At 36.4% G+C, this 21,001-nt stretch overlaps 1 long non-coding RNA gene across 1 annotated transcript; it reads right to left on the reverse strand.

The window, feature by feature from the left end:
• Nucleotides 1-18,279: 18,279 nt before the first annotated feature.
• Nucleotides 18,280-19,632, reverse strand: LOC112194522. Its single transcript, XR_005807901.1, has 4 exons — nucleotides 19,364-19,632; nucleotides 18,953-19,235; nucleotides 18,658-18,831; nucleotides 18,280-18,340 (listed from the first exon to the last, which is right to left on the reverse strand). It is a non-coding gene; the product is annotated as an uncharacterized LOC112194522 (long non-coding RNA).
• Nucleotides 19,633-21,001: the final 1,369 nt, after the last annotated feature.

Consider the following 21,001-nt stretch of genomic DNA (forward strand, 5'->3'; position numbering starts at 1 on the left):
TCGCAGATCAATTAATTGCCAGTGAAATATCCTCATTTTGTCAAAGTGATGCTTCCATTAGATGAAATATCCTCATTTTGTCAAAGTGATGCTTCCATCAGATGTTGCTAGCTGTAGGCTTCTGGCTTCAACACGTCCATGTGCTTAGAGAAGGGTAAATTCAAACTTGTATTGCATTTCGGTTGCTCATTGTTCTACATTTATTGGTAACTGAAAATCTATAAAAATTGAATATGAATTTCAGTTTATTGAATATGAACTTGTACTATATAGGATCTTTTTATCTGATAATTCATGTTGGCTACTTTTTCCCAACATTACTATCAAAGAGCTTGATTACTACACATGTCTAATGATCAACAATAGACTCATTGTGTTCTAAACTATAAGCCTCCCTCTATAAAGATTGTCAGCGATACAAACCATAAAACATAGGCAAAGTATATGGACAAAGTTTCTTGTTGCTAGTTAGAATCTGGTACCATGGCAATGGAACGTTAATTTTCCGCATTTGTTTAATTTATACTCTTGTCTGCAGGAACAATTTCTTGCACAGAGGAATCTTCTTGTTGGTGTCATAAAGGTACAAAATAGTTAAAAAGATGATTTTGAACTTCTCAAGGCAAATAGCCTTGGTACACCATACGTGCTTAATTCTTTATGCCCGATGGTGTTCTAATTTTTCACCATAAAATTGTGATGCAGGGACTTTTTGAACTGACTGGCTGTGGCTTTTTTCTCTTAAGGTTAGCATTCTCTTGTTATTTTGATCCTTGACATTTCCTTTTGCTGGTCTTCCCCTTCCAATTTCCCGGTGAAGTGAGAATTCAGAATTTAATTTTTTTTTTTTCATTTGCTTTCTATAAATGATTTGTGAAATACCATTAATGGAGTGCTAAGGACAAAAATCAAGAGTGGAGTGCTAAGGTAATCAGTAACTAATCTACTGTAATAGTGATTTATTGGATTAATCTATTGTGATCTATAACTAAGCTTCTGTCCTTGTTGTCCTTACAGTGAGAAAGAAAGCAAATTACTATTACACAGTGGAGAATGCTGATGTTGTCCTGGCAGAGTGAGCGAAGTATGTTCTTAAATTCAAAGATAACTAGTGTGTAGGTTAATTAGTAGTTGGGGATATGTAGCATCAACGTTTGGACATGCATAGTTTATATATATATTTGCCAGATTTTGATTGCAGTACTGCTAGCTATTTTGCTATGTTGTCTAGTGCTTTTGGATTATTAGCAAGCAGTGCTGCATGCATATATTTTGATGGCGGCCCAGATTAGTAGATATGGGCCTTTTATAACTAATGCTCATCATTAGGTTTGTGTACATGAGACAATGGTGAATTAATGGAAATTGCAATGAATGATTTTAGATGTGAATTTTATGGTTTCAGGAATAGCCAATTTTAATTTCCAGAATGCATGCATATCAATTGTACAGGGGACTACTAAAATGTGTTATCACAAACTGCAAGCTACAACAAAAGCACACCAAAACGTGTGATTGCAGCTGCACAGACACAACACAAAAACTAATAAGAAGTCTATTGTGTCTTTGACAATGGGACAACAGAAAATTGTCGTCTGAAAGGCAAAACAACAACATAAATTAGATGAAAGTATTGGCTAAAGTGTATAACAACAACAAATAAGTGTGATTGGACGTGATTACAGACAATATAAAACACGAACTATTAGTAGTCCTTTTTATATTCAGACCACAAATATTTGTCGTCTAAATAATCTCAAACGACACTAAATTGTCGTCATAATGAGACTGACATAACAGAAAGAATATGATATCTATTGTCTAAACCATTTCCCAACATCACATATGTATAATTTCAAAATTTTTCACACAACACTTAAATGTCATACAAACCTACCCTAGAACGACACTTAATTGTCCTCTGATGCTCTTTACGACCACATATAATTGTCGTTTAAAGTAAATTAGCACAACCTTTAAGTGTTGTTGTATGAGAGAAGACACTACATACGAGTCTTCATATTTCTTATTTAAGGGCATTCAGACACACAAATAAGTCTTGCAAATATGCTTCACACAATAGTATTTAAAAAATACTGTGGTTGTTCTGTTAAACAGACAATACAAAACTGTTGTTTGAATGCTTTTAAAGATACAGATCACAATTTTCCCAAAATGCAAAACTCATCAGACAACACAAGACTTTTATTTTTTTATGTCGTCTAATTTTTCAGACGACATAACACTTCTGTCGTCTGATGCCCCCAAGAGACGACACCGTACTAGACGACATATTTTTGTTCGTTCAGACGACAGAACAGTTCTATCATCTGAAGGCCTTTTTGGCATGGTGCCATCTTTAGGCAACCAGATTTCGACATGCCGCCACGACCCCCCCTCCCCAGCCCACAACTTCGACCTGCAAGAATTGAACCACAGCCTCACAGCGACCCTGATTTCTCCTACTACCAGCCACCAATTCCTTCGATCAAGAGCTAAGCCAGCCCAATCTAAGGAACCACCTTGACCTTGAGACTGAGCCCGTCCAATGACAGCGTCCATAGACGCGCCATCAGACGAAGGGTAGGATTTATTTCAAAAAAATCTAGTAGCGGCGCTTAAGAGAGAAACGTGCCTGAGCATATGTTTGTTTAGTCAACACCACAATCATACTTCTAATATTGAGAGAACTTCATAGAATAGAAAGCGATGCACCCACACAAGCTTTGGTCGAGGGTAAGCCGAGTTTCTTTCATCTGGTGGCACTCTACGTTAGCATTGGGCGTGCCTCGTCGTCGTTGTGAAGCTGCCGGACGAGTGATGGTGGTCTAGGGTCCTCTGGTTTCTAAGATCTTCAATGGCTCAACTTTTAATGGTGGGATATGGTTTTGTTCTGGTTTGAAGCCTCTATGGCTTGAGCAGTTGTGGATTACGCTCCAAGACGCGGTGCGAGCTGGTCATTGACAAGGTGCAATTGGCCTTTTTTGGGGCGCATGGATCCTTTTTCTGGTTTAAATCAGGTCTGGAGCTTTTTGTGTTCACTGATGTCCTCTAGGTGGTGGCGGAGTTCCTTGAATCGGGACAACGACGATATTATTGAGGCATGTCGTGACGACGATGGCTGCTTGCGGCGTGCATGCGTCGTTCTCAGCACATGGAGGTGGAGTTGTTAAGCCTAGGGCTTTGTTTTTTCTTTGAGCTAGTTGGGCTTTTAATTAGGTAATTTGTTTTTCTTTCTATATTTTTTCCTTTGTTGAGGGAACTTTAGACTAGTAATTTATTTACTTTCAATATTCCCTAAGTCTTTTTGGGGAGCTACCCATTGTCGTGCCTCTAGTGAATTATCTGAAATAGTATCGAAGGAGGATTCATATTATTTCAATTTATTTAATGTCAAATAAGTGATCTAGTTATATGTACTACCATGGGTACTAATACACTTTATTGTCTGTCTAAGTGACAGAGGAAGGCTATGTACTGGTCATTCTGGCTTTTGATCGATATATTGGCTCTATTTTTTTTTTCATACATATTAATTAACAATTAATGGATTACTAGTATATTTTTTTCTTTCTGTTAGAGTCCCAGACTATCACGCTCTGATTTTCAAACACAATAGGAAAAAAACAAGTTAAACAAACACAAATGCACAGGGTGTGATGGTTTAGACATCAATGCTAAATACCTGAAAATCTTTTCTTTTAAAACAAGTACACGATAAAGCACCAAACCCACAATATCAATACAAACTCGTTTTTTAGAGTCACATATTACATTACACTAAGTTTACAAATTAAGTTGAAATAACAATTTAATAAGTAAACACACCTACTACACTCATTGTACAACGAAAGTCTGACAAGTACTAAACAACACAATTGGATTCCCAACCTTACTGCAACAACGAGAAAGAAGCCTCAGTCATCAACATGTACCCTGACCTGCAGGATAAACCTACACCATTGAATAATGCACCGGGTTGCAACAAACAAACCTGGTGAGTTTATGAAGCTTGTATGAGTAAACTCAAAACAGACATAGCAAAAATAACTTGCTTAAGTTATCTCAACCTAAAAAAAATCAATAAGCATAGATCACAACAACATCAACTTCACATCCTTCAATGTCAGGCCTAGGCAAGTCAACTTGTGCCTAAAACCCACATGCTATATAAACTCTTAACATTTGATTATCAAAACTATAACAAAAACAATTCTACCTCAAGTAAAGTTAAAGATGAAATCAATAAGTAACACCACATAAATCAGGACTCCTTCTCAGAAAACAAAACCTTTGTCACCATCGTACAATTTAAATCATTTTAAAATTCAACAACAATTGCACCCAAATCTCCTTTCATTTCTCTCCACAGAGAGCATTATCACCACTGTGACCTTTTAAATTATTTGAAATCTCAACAACAACTTGGCAAAGAAATGTAAAGCACTCATAATTTAACCAAAGTGCAACCAATAATTCCTGCTTAGAAATCAATTCAGGAGATCACTTAAAATCACACAATTCAGAATCATAGTAATCCCTTGCATATATTTTAGTTCAGGAGATCACTTAAAATCACATAATTCAGAATCATAGTAATCACTTGCATATAATTTAGTTCAGGAGATTATATTAAAATCAATTAATTCATGAAACAGTAATACCTACATGTAATTTAGTTCAGGTGACGATGAAAACAAATAATTCAAGACTCAATAATGTAACTCCACACAATTAATAATCACAATCATTATTAACTCAACAATAACCAACATTCTTTTACACATACAACACAGATGGCCACATAGCCTAATCACCACACAAGTCGCCACACATGCCAATCACTACACAAGTTGCCAAACATGCCATTCACCACACAACCAATTACATCTTAAATCATGCAATTAAGACTGTCATACTAGACTTAGGGTACCTCAATAAAACACAATTCTACAATCAACTCGATACACAAGTGCGCACTCACAACTCAAAACACAATATCATAATCTTAACTCAATACTCAATGAAACCACTTCACAATTGTACTCTTTATGATTGTTGTTTCCACAACTCAAAACACTTTCAAACAATATCGAATTTATTTTCAAACTATTGTCTTCACACCTCAAAACAATCATCAAAATCGAACATACTTGTTTCAAAACTTAAGCCAATAATTCCTTCCTTTCTTTTCCAAAATCATTTCACAAAACCATAGTGAACAAAACACACAATTCACCAAGGCACACACAGTCATCCACTCAAGGATATGCTACTAATACCAACTATAGTTCACAAATTACACAACTCGAAAATCATTTTATAACAAACTTTATTTTAAGTTACCCATGAACCGTTGACGATCAAGTTCATATATTTCAAAACAAACAAATATATTTCAAAACAACTAATTCTAATAAAATATAACATAACTAATTTATCACCAAAAACAAGTGAGATTTATCACTTCGCTTCATCAAATGAAATGTGAATAACCCATCCTCCTCTCTTTGAACAAGATGCACTTCTGTAGGTGCTTACAACAATTTTGGTCACCTCTAAATTCCGATGCATCTTCACACACAAAATGAGATAGCACAATACACGACAATCTGCTTAAAGCAACTTCGTCAAGCACTTAGCACTAAGGCCAATTTGGCCTAGATCAAGGCATCAAGCTCGAAAGCTTGAGGTGATCGACCCAGAAATTCAAATTTAAATTTCAAGTTCCACAAGTTGAATAGATCTACAAGACTACTATGGATCGAACAAGGAGAAAGATGGCTTCAAAACTCAACAAGTTTTGAGCTCAGCCGTGGCCAGAAGAGGAAGTTCAATCCGGGTCGGCTGCCACAGGTTTTGCCGGTTTCGATCCGCTGTGTACGGTGAAAATCAGTGGAAGAGAACACCATGGGGAGGACAGCGACATCGAGGCGACTTGATCTAGGTCAGTGCCGCTATCGTTCGCCACTGGACGGAAGAAATCCAACAGGGTCAGGTCAACGGGTTAGGGTCGGGTCGAGGGTTTCAGTGAAAGAGAATAGCTCAGGAAATTTCTATACACTTTCCAAAAACAAAAAATTCTAATATTTTTCTTGCATTTTTCTATTTATAGGGAAATTTTATGAAATAGTATAAACTCCCACTGATCATAATTTTTTCAAATGATATCGTAAAAATGCGTTCCGCATGTCTACGAACTCGTATCAACGCGGTCTACGACACTCGTAAAGGAATTTTTTGTAGAAACTCAACGAATATAAAGTCAACTCTTGACCCCTTGAAAAATAAATGTTTCGAGTAATTATTCAACCGAAACATTTTCACTCCACCCACAACACAACCAATCGTACCAACCAACAACTTATTAATTTTTGAAAATCACACGAAAATTGATAAGGACAATTCGGGGTATTACACATACACAATTACATTCTTAAATCCTAGGTATTAGACCCAATTATATCTATCATCTCTCATTTGTTAGTTGTACAGATCAAAGAGAAGAGAGACACCTTGCTGTCCCACATGTTCTCACTCTCTTCCTCTCCTTCTTTCTTATTTGCTGCTCTCCCATCCTCGCCGACTCAGACTTTGAAGGCTTCAAACACACTGACAATATCAACGAAGACTAAGACTCACTCCCTTTGACCACCACCCATCTATCCCAAACACGACCACCACCTCCCTCCCAAACCCACCAAATTTCCAGTGATTCTCTTCCAAATTTGGACCTTACATCATTAACTAATTCTCCTAAACCTTCTTTCACCAGTCTTTAGTATTGGGATAAAGATGAGTTCAAAGGTCTACCACAGGATCAACTATAGTAAACCATAGTAACCGCCACTTACAGTTACAGAAAATAATATTCCCTTCCTGATTTCAATTTGAAACCCTAGACTAATTTGGTAGAAGAAAGATGTCGGTTTGATTTTCGTCAGTCTGCGCAGTGCCACTCAACACTCCAAACTTGCTAGGCTCCTGCCTGGGTGGCTGTCTAACTACAAAACCTTTTTTCTCCATCGCCTAGCCCTTAATCAGGGAGATTAAGCTCTACTCATAGTCTTTTTGCTCTACAAAACTTGGAGTGAAAAGTACGATTTTTTCGTTGGTTTCCCTCGTCCGGTGACGCTGCAATGCTGGTGAAGGCACTTTTCCTCGTCGTAGTATAGCGGTTGTAGTCGGATGGGATCTTGGAGGATTCTGGTGGTGTAGTATTGTCACAGGCTAGACTTTTGCTTTCTGTGTTTCTGCTACTGGGATAGCAATGGCGATGCATCTACCTTGGTTGTGGTTGCGAGCTCATGCTTGGCTATGTCTTCCTAGCCAAGACGCTTTAGGTTTTGACCTGGGTATGAGGGATTTTCAACGGCGGGGTGGCTAGCGGCGTCAAACTCTTGCGCCTTGGCATGTTAGCCTCGGTGGTCTAGATTTGAACTGTGGATCTGAAATGTTTTATGCAGTGGTCTCCATGGGAGTGTGGTAATGCAGAACTGGTGTTGTTGGTAGTGGAGGGATTGTACTAACATTATGTTGGTGGCAGTCTTCATGCTGGCAGTGGTGGAGGTTTGGTGCAAGGCTGGGAGGGGGGAGACTGATCTCGAACAGTTGGTTGGAGGAGGTCTTTTGCTGTTCATATCTGATGTGCAAGAGGTTACCGAATTTATCACTACTCCGATGACAAAATCCAATGGTAGGCCGATGTTGGTTTCTTGGAAAAAGGATATGGTTTGTGATTGTCCATTTTTCTTTTTTTCTTTATTTATTTTTAATTAGGTTTTTGTTTTTAGGTAGCTTGGTGTCAATAGGTCCTTACTCTGTGTCAAGGTTATTCCTTTATTCTCTTGAGCTAGGGTTGGGTCTAGTTGTTATTCCATGTAAATGGTGTCATTACTAGAGACGATTTGATTTAAGCTTGGTTTACGTTGGTTGTCAATTTGCTGATGATCGATCCTTGCACGTGGTCTAGTACTTTTTGGACATGGTGTGGAAGAGAGCGCAGTCTTCTTTGCAATTGACTACAAGGTATCACTAGAAATCTCGAGATTATGTGAAAATTTGTAGCCTTGAAAAGGGGTGTAATGTTGTTAGAGTTTGGACCCTTTGGCTCAATGGTATCTGTAATCATAGTTGTACTTAGGGTTTTGGTCCCTGTCTCCTCTAATATATGCTTTTCGATTGATTAATTGAAGTTTCTTTCTTTTTATCAAAAAAAAAAAACATGGGGGAGGCCAGTGGTCACCAAAATAAATGACAACCATATCTGAATCCTAAAGAGAGAAGGGAAAATGTTGCCCGATCCATTAAGTAGTGTTGTCTGTTTTCTTTTCCTCCTAAAACCCGAAGTGAAAAGGAAAATTGTGGCCCGGTCCATGACTATGTTGCCCATATATATATATATATATATATATATATATATATATATATAGTCTCACCCATGGAGGAAAAGGGCCGATCTAAAACCTCAAGAAAAAGTGCGAGAATAAGAACACAATGCTTTCGTGAATCTAGAGATTCTTGCTTAACCAGACCAGTTATCGAGTCAGATACCGGAATCCGTTCCGCCAAGCACCTGTAAGGGGAGGGTAATGGAGAATCAGTGGGCAACCTAGAATCTGTGTTCAGATATTTGATGGAGAAGGGAGCGCTGGTTACCAAGTTTGTGAATGAGAGACAAACCAGGCTTGACTTCTTGTTGAAGGGGAGATTACTGTACTGGGGGCTGTTCAAATTTCAAAGTGTTAAATCTTGTGGAGATTGATTGCCCCTGATCAATCCGTAGTCACCGAATTCACAGTATATTTATATATATATATATATGAATAGAATTAATAAAATTGAAACAACAATATACAACAACGTACAAAGTAAATTAATACTAATAAAGATTGAATTGAACAAGTATGATCACTGACTTGGTTCTTTGAGAGAGAACGCAATGTCCTAAGACAAAAATTTCGTCCCCACACGTGTGCTGTGGTTGATTATAGACATCTGCCCTGCAAGATACAACTCTCATTTCAAGGCGTGGCACCGCTGCCTTGAAACCTGGCGAACTTCACTTGTGTTTCTCTCAAGTATTTTTTAGAAGAAGAGATGTCAGAAAGAGATATATACTACAATGAACCCTCACGCCGTTTTTTTATAGAGAACGGACAAGAAGACGTAACTGTTCGTTCAATATGAATTTGATTTGAACAGTTACAACCATTTTGGATTAGTTTACCCAATATTGTCTTTATCCGAATTTATAAAAAATAAAAATATTTTATTGGAATTTTAATTTTGGCCCAAGGCCCAAGGTTTTAGGGTTTAGGATATATTAAATATATATTTACAATATATCCAATGGAAATGGGCTTGCTTCCCATCCATGGGCCTTAGGATGCAGTGCGTTCACGGTTCTAAGTAATTTTGGGAAAAATAAGGCTTTAGTGGCGATCCTAAAGTTCTTGATTGGTTTCATTCACATACCTTAGTAATTAAAGATTAGGTTAAATTGACTTTCTCTGACCATAACTACTGGTGGATTACGAAGTTCTCAACGTCCATACATCGGATTTAGAAATCCTAAAAATTGCAACGTTTTCTTCCTTTTATTATTGTCTGTGTTTTCAAACCCTAAAACCCCCCTTTTATTTAGTTTTTGCGTCAACTTTATTTTTTATTTTTAGTTTTTTTTTTATATATAGTTTTGTTCAATTAACAAAATTTGTGAAAGTACCCTCAATCCCCTGACTGAACAATCCCTGTTTATCCTATGCTAACAATTGTCTTTTGCAGGGTAATTTTGTGCGCTTAATTTAGGTGTATCAGTTCATCATCTTCATTTTCTGAATCCTAAAGAGAGAAGGGAAAATGTTGCCCGGTCCATTAAGTAATGTTGCATGTTTTCCTTTCCTCCTGAAACCCGAAGTGAAAAGGAAAATTGTGGCCCGGTCTGTGACTATGTTGCCCTAACTAGACATATATATATATATATATATATATATAGAGAGAGAGAGAGAGAGAGAGAGAGAGAGAGAGAGAGAGAGAGAGAGAGAGTCGCACCCATGGAGCAAAAGGGCTGATCCAAAACCTCAAGAAAAAGGGTGAGAATAAGAACACAATGTGTTTGCGAATCTGGAGATTCTTGCTTGACCAGACCAGTTATCGAGCCTGATATTGTGCCAGCATCCATGCCGCCAAGCACCAGCAGGGGAGGGTAATGGAGAATCCCTGGGCAACCTAGAATCTCTGTGCAAATATTTGATGGAGAAGGTGAAGGAATTGTGTCCTAAAACAATCATTTTGATGTAATTATTATTAATCAAAAGGGCAAGTTTTTTGTTCATTGCTTATATTTAATATTTGATTGAACAAGATCCAAGGAATATGAGTTAAAGAGAAAGTAATCTAAAGAGTTAGATGTGTGAGACCTTTACTCTTTCACACTCTTATCCTAAAGAGTTCCTAGTCATAGGATTATCACTTGGACATTGATAATTCGGAAAGACTAGCACATACTATGTATGCTCAATATGGAGGATGATATGTCTCTTGTCATTTGTGTAGAGACACTAATACAAGTATGTGGGTGCTCTTAACTTAAAGAGTACACTGAATGCGATCATTAGAGTTCTTGTATGGAGTCTTACTTACATGTCAAACTTGAACTCTAAATTGCAATAATACAAATTTGTCCTTTGACCTGAGACACCACAGTTGTCTTATGAGTTAATAGATTATCTCTTGATGATGCAATAATATTGTGTCCCTTAATGGATATAATAGATGCATTCATTGGTATAATCAATTCGGTCATAGAGACATGTGAGTGTACAATAAGGAATCTCTATCCTTAAGTAAATAAGGTGTATGTTCAAAGATGTGATTCAATGAGTCTTTGGCCAAAGCATTGAATGAGATTAAAATGGAGTTTCTAATCACATTATAAGAATCACATAAGAATGAAAATCACATTAGGGGATTGACATATCAATTCCATACCCCGATGATGTCATTTAGAACATAGTGTTAGAGAAGGACCGTATTGTATTGTAATTCCAATTGAATAGGTTCTTTGTCATTCTATATTAACTAGGGTAGTCATGATATGTTGTAAGACGTCACTCATGACTTGTGAAGTCCCGAGGATTAATAAACATTTATAATCCTAATAACAAGGGAGAATCAAAAATGGAGTTTTTGATTCGTAAACAAAATAGAATGGTTTCTATAAACTTCACTGCCTTGTTAATTAGAACCTAAGAGATCGCACATCATATAAGTGGATCCTTGAGATTGTATATGAAGAAGATTAAACAAGAGTTGGTTATGACCAAATAATTAATTAGATTTATTATTTGGACATAATTAGGATTTTCGGGTAAAACCGAACCTATTGGGCCTAAACGATTGTCGGGTTTTTGGTGTGGACTTGGGCTTCACTAAGTGAGATTTAAATGAAAGCCCAAGACACATATTTAGTGGCCAATAACATGTATGGACCAGCCAACATATTGGCTTTATGAAAGTCAATATTTTTCTTTTAGTAATTGGAGTTATTTCCTATTATATAAAAGTGAAAGCATGGACATAATGATAAGTGTGTCTCCACACTATTATTTTCATATTTGAGAGAGAGAGAGAGAGAGAGAGAGAGTTCTCCCTTGGTCCAAGGAAAGAAGAACACTTGCATAATTTCTTCTTTTCTTTCATCTTTTTTCATCTCTTGATTCACTTGGTGAAGATCCTTAGAGGCCATATCCTTTTATGGCTTTACTTGTTACATCAAGGAGAATATTACAAGCACAAGAAGGAGTTCTTAATTCAAGGTGCTTCAAGGTAGAGGAAACACACACAAGGAGAGATCAAGGAGAGGAACTTTGGTGGTTCACTTGGATCGGATTAAAATTACGCTCCAACGGTGAGTAGAACATAAACTACCTCTTTGTTCTTCCTTACTATGCATGCTATGTTTATATACATATCACAATAAGCCAAGATCATGGGTTAAAGGAATGGATTTTATGTTTAGTTAGTAGTTTAATGGTTAAACTAATTATGCACTAATTAAAAAGTTTTGAAATCCATCCATTCCTTCAGAAGGAAGCGATGGCTACCAAGTTTGTGAACGAGAGGCAAACCAGGCTTGACTTCTTGTTGAAGGGGGGATTTCTGTACTAGGGGATGTTCAAATTTCAGAGTGTTAAATCTTGTGGGGATTGATTGCCCCTGATCAATCCTTAGTCGCCGAATTCACAGTATATATATATATATATATATATGAATAGAAATAATAGAATTGAAACAGTAATATACAACAACATACAAAGTAAATTAATGCTAATAATAAGCAATCACTGACTTGGTTCTTTGAGAGAGAACACAATGTCCTAAGATAGAAATTTCGTCCCCACACGTGTGCTGTGGTTGATTATAGACGTCTGCCCTGCAGGATACAACTCTCGTTTCAAGGCGTGGCACCGCTGCCTTGAAACCTGGAAAACGTCACTTGTGTTTCTCTCAAGTGTTTTTTAGAAGAAGAGATGTCAGAAAGAGATGTATACTGTAATGAACCCTCACGCCATTTTTTTATAGAGAACGGACAAGAGACATAACTGTTCGTTCAATTTGAATTTGATTTGAACAATTATAATCGTTTTGGATTAGTTTACCCAATATTGTCTTTATCCGAATTTATAAAAAAATAAAATATTTTATTGGAATTTTAATTTTGGCCCAAGGCCCAAGGGTTTAGGGTTTAGGATATATTAAATATATATTTACAATATATCCAATGGAATCCAATGGAAATGGGCTTGCTTTCCATCCAATGGGTCTCTTTGAGTTTGTCTATTTAATACGTTTCTTGTGTAAACATACATAAAGAGAGCAAACTAGAGCCCTGTCTCCAATGTGGGATCATCTTCCACATCTTCCAATAGGTTCTAACAATACCCCACATTTTCTATTCAAACTGAGAAAATACCCCACATTTGAATAGAAAATAAGAATTATTGGGATATCGACATCTCTAATATGACCATGAGAGAAAGGAAGACTCGATAGGCATCAGGAGAGGTGTCTTTTGGACTTGAACCTTCCGTAGTGATCACTTGTCGGATCTACTTTGCGACGTAGTGAAATGAATTCTTGAACTATTCGCGTTTGTAGTAAATCAAGACAACAAATGTCACACCTACCGAACCTAGCTAGCACATTTCGGTTCTTACGATTGTGTTCATTTTGGTCCTGAACATATCCCGAATTCATGAGTGCTCTAGAGAATATAGCCATTTAATTCTCATAGATGCGACCCACATCACTCTCATATAGGTGACACTAATTTAAGAATATCCTGCCATATTCCTCCTAATCAAAGGATATTAGTGTCATTAAGAAAAGAAATAGTCACCCTACAGTTCGACAGGTAACACACTTTGTACATCATAGGAATGAGTGAAATTGTGTGTTATAAACTCTTGAACCTTCCCAACCAGTTTGCCTATTGAACCTAGACCATGGGATCGCCAATCAACTAGGTTAGGTTTCCACCGAGTTAGTCCATTGAATTGGCTTTAAGCCCATTCCCCTCGATGTAGAGACAACTTGCTCCTTTGGTAGGCCTTTTGTCAAAAGATCCGCTATATTTCCTTTGACTTTACATAATCAATGGAAATTGTTCCATTATTGAGCAATTGTCTTATAGTATTATGTCTTCGCCTTATATGCCTTGACTTCCCATTGTAAATTTTATTTTTAGCTCTAGGTTCAGTAGCTTTATTATCACAACATACACATATGGCAGTCAAAGACTTAGGCCACAATGAAATATCTTCTAGGAAATTTCGAAGCCATTCCGCTTCCTCTCCAGCCTTGTCTAAAGCTATAAATTCTTATTCCATTATCGATCGTGCAATGCACATTTGCTTGGACGACCTCCATGATACGGCTCCACCTCCTAGTGTAAACACATATCCACTCGTGGATCTTGATCCGGTGCTATTGGAAATCCAATTAGCATCACTGTATCCTTCCAACATGGTTGGATATCTATTATAATGTAGACCATAGTCTATGGTATGTTTTAAATACCTTAATACTCTAATTAAGTCATTCCAATGATCCTTTCCGGGATTGCTTGTATATCGACTTAGTTTGCTAACCGAAATACATTAAGCTCCTAATATCTGGTCTAGTACTATTCATGATATACATTAAGCTCCCAATATCTGGTCGAGGTTTTATTGATATGTTTTGTCAGCAAATATATCAAGAACAAGGACATTTTGTTTTTTTTTTTCCTTTTTCTTTTGCATTATTATTTCTTCTTCTTTTTTTTCCTTTTTCTTTTGCATTATTATTTCTTGGAAGTGTGATTCTCCTTATCAAGTACTTGCACAAAATGATATATGTTAATGTTCTCCCTGTACACTGCTATGTGAATATTTTAGGTTGACATACAATTGGCAACTGGAGAATACATCCTAAAGTTTTCTTCCTTTTTCAATTAATTGTTGTATGCCTACTTTTTTCTCATCCCTTTTATAAAATGAATTTGGATGAATACTGAACCATCATGACGCTAAGGTCGACCATCTTCACCGCCTTTCTCTACTTTTTCTTCATTCCCATGGCATTTAACAATGCGTTATTTGCTTTCGCTCATCTATCCATTACCCTATAGCTCTCTTCCTCTTTTACTATTTCCATATCTCTCTCTCTAGCTAAATGCACTAATGCATAAGTTAACTTTTTCAGATGCTGATGAAAAAGGTTGATGCACTGACAACAGTCATGGAAGCAAAGTAAAAGAACATGTAGAGAGAAGCAGTAGCTAGAGATAAAGAAGTTACAACAGCCGGGATGGATCATAACAAAAACAATAGAACTTAAAATTCATTTAAGAAGTTGTGACTACTTTTCAAGAGCCTCAATACCAATATTTCCTTTTGTATTTTGCTTCTGTAGCAGCTTCCCTTCCAACTACTAAAACATTTCAAACTTGATCACCTGAATATATGAATGACTTTATGGTTTACTTCTAATTGCTGCAGGGTTGCAAAAACATCTTAAAAGTTTGCTTATATGAATTTTATTGAAAATGATGCGGAGATTTAGTCTAGATGATCAAGGTGGATATTTTTTCTCTCACAAACAACCTAATTACTGTACACAACTACAACCAAGTTAATCAACCATAAAACCCGCAGCAAAGCGCGGGCACACTACCTAGTTATGTCTACAGTTGACACTTTTGGATCTTTGCCTTGTCTAAAGTTGACACTTTTGGATCTTTCCCTTCTACAATTCAACACTACAACAGAAATTGAATCAGACGACAATTAAAAACTATTGTCTGATATAGAGGGTGGCTGTCCTCTATCTCGGTGACGTCTGATGAAGGTGAATTTAGAAAACTGTCGTCTGAAGGACTCGACATCCATGTCGACAGCATTTCGATAGGCTCTTGATAGCATTTACTGTTGTGTGAACTTTACTCAGACAACGGGCAACTTAAGCATCCATTGTATGTTTCCAATTAAGAAGTCGTTTTTTCCTATAGCCGTTGTGTGACTTACATTCAGACAACTATTTTTTATAGCATCAGTGATCTGTTTTGAATTCAGACGACAGTTTTGTGTTTTGTAGATGTTGTGAACATTCTGTACTCGACACAGTTGTGGTGTAATGCTTTGGACAATGATTTTGATTCATTCATGTTGTCTGAATTGATATCCAACAATGATATGAGTAACAAATCTACTCAGAAGACATTTTTTGCTTTTTGTTGTCCTGATTGTATGATTCACATTTCATAATGAAATCAAAAATCACAAAATAAACAGTAATTACCAATATGTATTATATCTAATATTGTTATAATCCACATAATTGTACCTAAATGGATTAGACAATGCAAAATAAGGAGCATATCTATAATACTCCAATACCAAAAGATGGAGCACATCTATACTACTCCACTAACAAAATAGGTCCAGAAATGTACTTTAAATTTTCACTTCGGAGCACAAAAACACGTTTCCTCCCTACTTCAGAGCTTCTACGGTATGAGTAACTACATACTTTACAACTTGAGGATGTTCTTCACCACATAACTTGCGATCTCATTACGCACTTCATCAATTTCCACTTGATCATAAACATGGTTGGCTCTCCTAGCCCACTGCACGTAACAGTTTAAAAGTCACAATGAATTAAACTACTCATGCCATTTAATAAACTTAAACAAGACTATTCTGAAAGCTAATGGCAAACATGCAGACTTGTCATTTTCAAAGTGAGAACTTTCAGTTACCTTATCTGCAAATGACAAGTTTGTATCATGGATGATATCCCTGATATATCTCATCACAAAATAACCGCATTGTTTGTCATTTAGCTGTGATGGAATACCCTAAAAAAGTAGACAGCACACCATCATTCAACAACATACAATATACTACTAATTATTGACTAAATTATTATTCAAAAGGAAATAACTATATCGAACACATACTGCCATGTTCTTCCATTGAACAGAACTTTGTCCTTTCTTGTTACATTCCCCTTTAAACATTGATATGGCACTATATATAAGCAGACCAACACAAGAACCAACAATATATAAGCTCTCTGACCAATATTAGACAGGACCAACAGTGTATAAGAAAACTTCCAGTGAACCAAGGAGTTTTAAGCAACTTACGTGTCAACAATATCTTTCCATTCTCCGCCGACAAGGCGTCTTCTCAATGGATCCATAAAATAGACAATTTCATTGTCCGGATCGATCACAGTCAACATCCAATGAACACTACAATTCATTTAAATCAATTTAGAGAAATTTCCATGTGCATGTATGATTCGGCTGAAATAGCCTCACAATTTAACCCTGCAAAATGTAGTTGTCAGTATAGGATAAGCAGGGATCGTTCAGTCCGGGGATTGTAGGGTACACCTACACAAAAAGGTCAATTAACAAATAAAAGAATAAAATGGGGGGTTTTGAAATTTGGTTCCTAATCTACTTAAAATAAAAACGAAACAAATAAAACTATATACAATGATCGACTTCCCTAACCTAGACCAATACCACTTGAAAATTACTAAGTGTAAAAACAGAAAATTCATTTCAACATGCTACAAAAATGTGCCCATCTTTAATGCCTAGATAAGAGCTCAAATGAGAAGCCTCAGCGGATCAATCCACTTATCTGATTCATTCTAATGTAGGCATGGATCGGAAAAGTCCTTACCAAGCCTAATACTACTAATTTTCGAAAACACTCAGCGTAATTCTCTTAACTAGTAGTATTATCTAACCCTCGAATCAACTCACAAGTGCAAATTAACCATTACACATAGAATTTAACACGTAATTTCCAGAATCATTTAATCACTAAAGCATGATTTTTACCACCCGTTAGAACTAATTACTACTTGTTTAACTTAGCGTCTTAACAAATAACAATTACTCTTGGCAAATTAAGCAAACACACAAGAACTCTCACCGTTATTCTAGCATGCAAACTTATGAACCTAACTCTGAAAATTACCTAAACACGTAAAAGGGCACAATATTGTAACATGCATCATAAAATAATTCTCGAAATTAACTCAATAATAAACTGAAAATCTCAAAAATATTAATTAAAATATTCTGAAATTTCATGTCTCCAATTACACAACTCGCAAATTGAAACACACAAAACCGAAACAAAAATTATAAGTAGAGTCATAGTTACACTTTGAAGTTTTCCTCAGCGGCTTAGCAACAAGGTGATGAACTTGTCTCTGCTATGGTGGTGGAGCGTCCTTGACTCAGCGCCTAAGAGCTTCGTAGATTGATGGATGGATGGTGGTCACGGTCTTGTAGGAGATGGAGGTTTGAGGAGTGAATTGGGCAGTCTTGGAATGGTTTTTGGCCAGGAAGTAATAGGCAATGAATTATCTTGGCTGGGAAGTGATGCCAATTATGTTATGGACGTTGCCTATTTATAGGAGAGCATTGGTTGGCTTTTGTCGATCATACCCTTCATCATTGGACGGATGGGATTGCATCGTAATTCCTTTAATTTTCCAACTGAAACATCTCCTTTAAGGCCTTAACTCCTCTCATAATGGGGCAATTCCTTTAATTTCCAAGCTGAAACATCTTTCTCTTATTTATTTTCTAGTTGAAACATATTTTTCTTTTATTCCTCAACTAAAAACGTCTTTCTCCTTTATTCCCCAACTGAAAACGTCTTTGTCCTTTATTTCCCTTCTTCATTGCTTGGTCAAATATCTTAATGCTTTATTTTATGACTCCATCATTGCTGTTTCCAAGAGTTCCACCAGGCAATGTTTCCTACAACAAGCAGGAGAATATCAGAATTTTCTAGAGAAAATAAAGGGAATTAAAATGTAAAGACTGCAAAAACAGTTGACAGTTAGGAATCCTGATCCAGCTAGGATTTTTCATGAATTTTATTTTTTTTCCGCCTATTTCACTCCAAACACTCAACAAGACTCTCAAAATGACCTAATGACTCAAAACACTAAACTAAGGGAAAGATAAGGCTAAAATGAGGCACATAATCAATAATATCGTCACACTTTTTTGCTCCTATCAATTAATAGCTGCAATCATATGATAACAAATGTTTAGTTTAAGCATACACATACTATGCATTGTAAGGTAACAAGAAAATCTGATTTGGAGAAGCACTTATGAGGCGATCTTTTATACTTCGGGGCCTCGATGTTGCACTCCCACACCCTTTCTCACCAGTCATTGCAGGGTCGATGAAACCAACTATGTCTAGCATTTTGAACTCTTTTGATACATCATGCAAGTACCTACAGCATAAGGAACATGCATATGCATATCACATACTAATAAATAACCAAGAAAGGTCCTGAATTTGGGATAAACATGCATAAACATCATTGAATTTCATGTTAAAAAGCACAAATTTACCTCATGTGCAGCATTATGAGGGTTCCTGTTATCTCTGCCATGTTTGTAAGCCTCATCACATCTAAGTCAAGTAGATAGCTCTTAGCATTAATACCAAACACAAGCTCTTCTTTATAAAAGCAAACAACTTTTCCATCTTTGAACCATTCTTTTCCTCATTGACATAACGTCTGCAATTCGGGTGGTAACCGTGATTCGAGTGACTGCAAATCAAACTCTTCTTCTGAATCTTGTGTAAGCTGATTCCTTTTCTGCTTCCTACTTGCTTTAGCACCAGTTTTTTCTAAATAAAAAAATAAGACAATTAACAATAGGATAATCCTCACAATACCCAAATAAAAATATATTAATCATATACAATTTTATATGTACATTTTCATTAAATATGCTCAGGTTTTTTGGCCACATTACCCGCTCCCCATAGCTTGTTTCACTGTCGTGATCTCATCTTCTACAGCAAATGGAATCATAGCCTTTTCCTCCAAAGCAGCATAAACAAAAACACGCAGTCTGTCATCTCCCAATGGAGTCCCGTGACAAAGTTCTAATGGACTATAGCTTGTGATAATGTTAGCCAAATAGCCACCCTCAAGTATAAGGGGTACAAGTAATAGTATAGAGATTAAGAAATGTTGTCGAACCCACGAGGATTGGATTCCTTTCACTAGCTAGGGTGTTAACCTAAGTAGAGCTAGAATATGCAAATGTACAATCACAAACCTAAATTCACAAGGAAATCTAGGCTCATGGTGAGTATGTGCATTGTGGTGATAGTGAAATTGTTTGTTGGATAGAGAAGTGAACCAAATTAAATTAAATGCTCAAATGTAAACTAAATTACTCTAAACTAAACTAGTAATATAATGGATGAAGTTAGGGGTTGGATTGTCTACTACTAACCTCCCTTGCAAGTATTGAAGTTCAAATACAACTGATGCTATTCTAATTTCCCAATTACCCTCTTTGCATCCAGATAAGACTACAAAGGCTTAAACTCCTTTTATTTTATCAATTTCCATTGGATAATTGCGAAACTAACTACCCAAGAACAAGTTATATTACCGGATAAGTATCAATTCCTTGCTCCCCTAGATGCATAAAGATTTGAGTTTAGATAATCAAGCAAGCAAACCAATCCTAGATCTAGGTGATTTTAACTCACTACCCTCACATGCACATAGAGGATGCTATCATGCTATTAATGTTCAAGGTTAACTACTCCCTAAACATTTTTTTATGAGATGACAAACACAACACATTCAAAATAGTTAAGTTTGAATGAATGCATTCACTTCTTGAATTAGCATATGAAGATGAAAATCACAAGTAACAACAAATGTCAATTAAAACATCAATTCATACAAGTTTGGCTACGGCTTTCTACCCTAGCCCCAACAAAGTAACTACTCACTCAATATCATACAAATTGGCATCAAATCTATAAAGTAAATCAAGGTAAATTAAAGAGTTAAGGGAAGAAAGAACTAGTTGAAGCTTGACAAATCAATGGGTAGCTTCTCCTTCAATGCTCTTTGAATCCTCCTTGATGGTGGAATGGATGGATAATGAACTTCTTGAAGGTGATGATGAATGAAATGGTGATGAAGATATGATGCTCCTTTGGCTAACTTTGAGTGGTGGTGATGAAGTTTATGATGGTGGAAGATGGTAGTTTTGGTGGTGATGATGGAGTAGATTGGGTATTGTGGGTTTGGATTTTGGGAGGTGGAGATAGAGGTTTTGTGAAGGAGATGAAGAGAGAAATCAGATGTAATGGGATAAAGGAATTCGTGATTGAGAGTGAGAGGAGAATGTGTTTAAATAGGGAAGAAAAAGAAGAGTGAAATAATGAGAGAAAGAAAAATAATGAAAGTGGAGTATGGGAGTGGTTTGCAAAATAAGTAAAAGATGGGGTAATGATGAAATGAAAGTAAAGCATGAAGGTGCAGAAACATGGAAGTGATGATGATCTATTAAAGAGAATGGAGTAGAAAAATATATCCAAGGAAAAAGAGAAAAGCATCTAGCTTTCTTCATGTGGGTAGGAAA

Source organism: Rosa chinensis, chromosome 3 (genome assembly GCF_002994745.2).
Source record: "Rosa chinensis cultivar Old Blush chromosome 3, RchiOBHm-V2, whole genome shotgun sequence".
Taxonomy (NCBI): Eukaryota; Viridiplantae; Streptophyta; class Magnoliopsida; order Rosales; family Rosaceae; genus Rosa; species Rosa chinensis.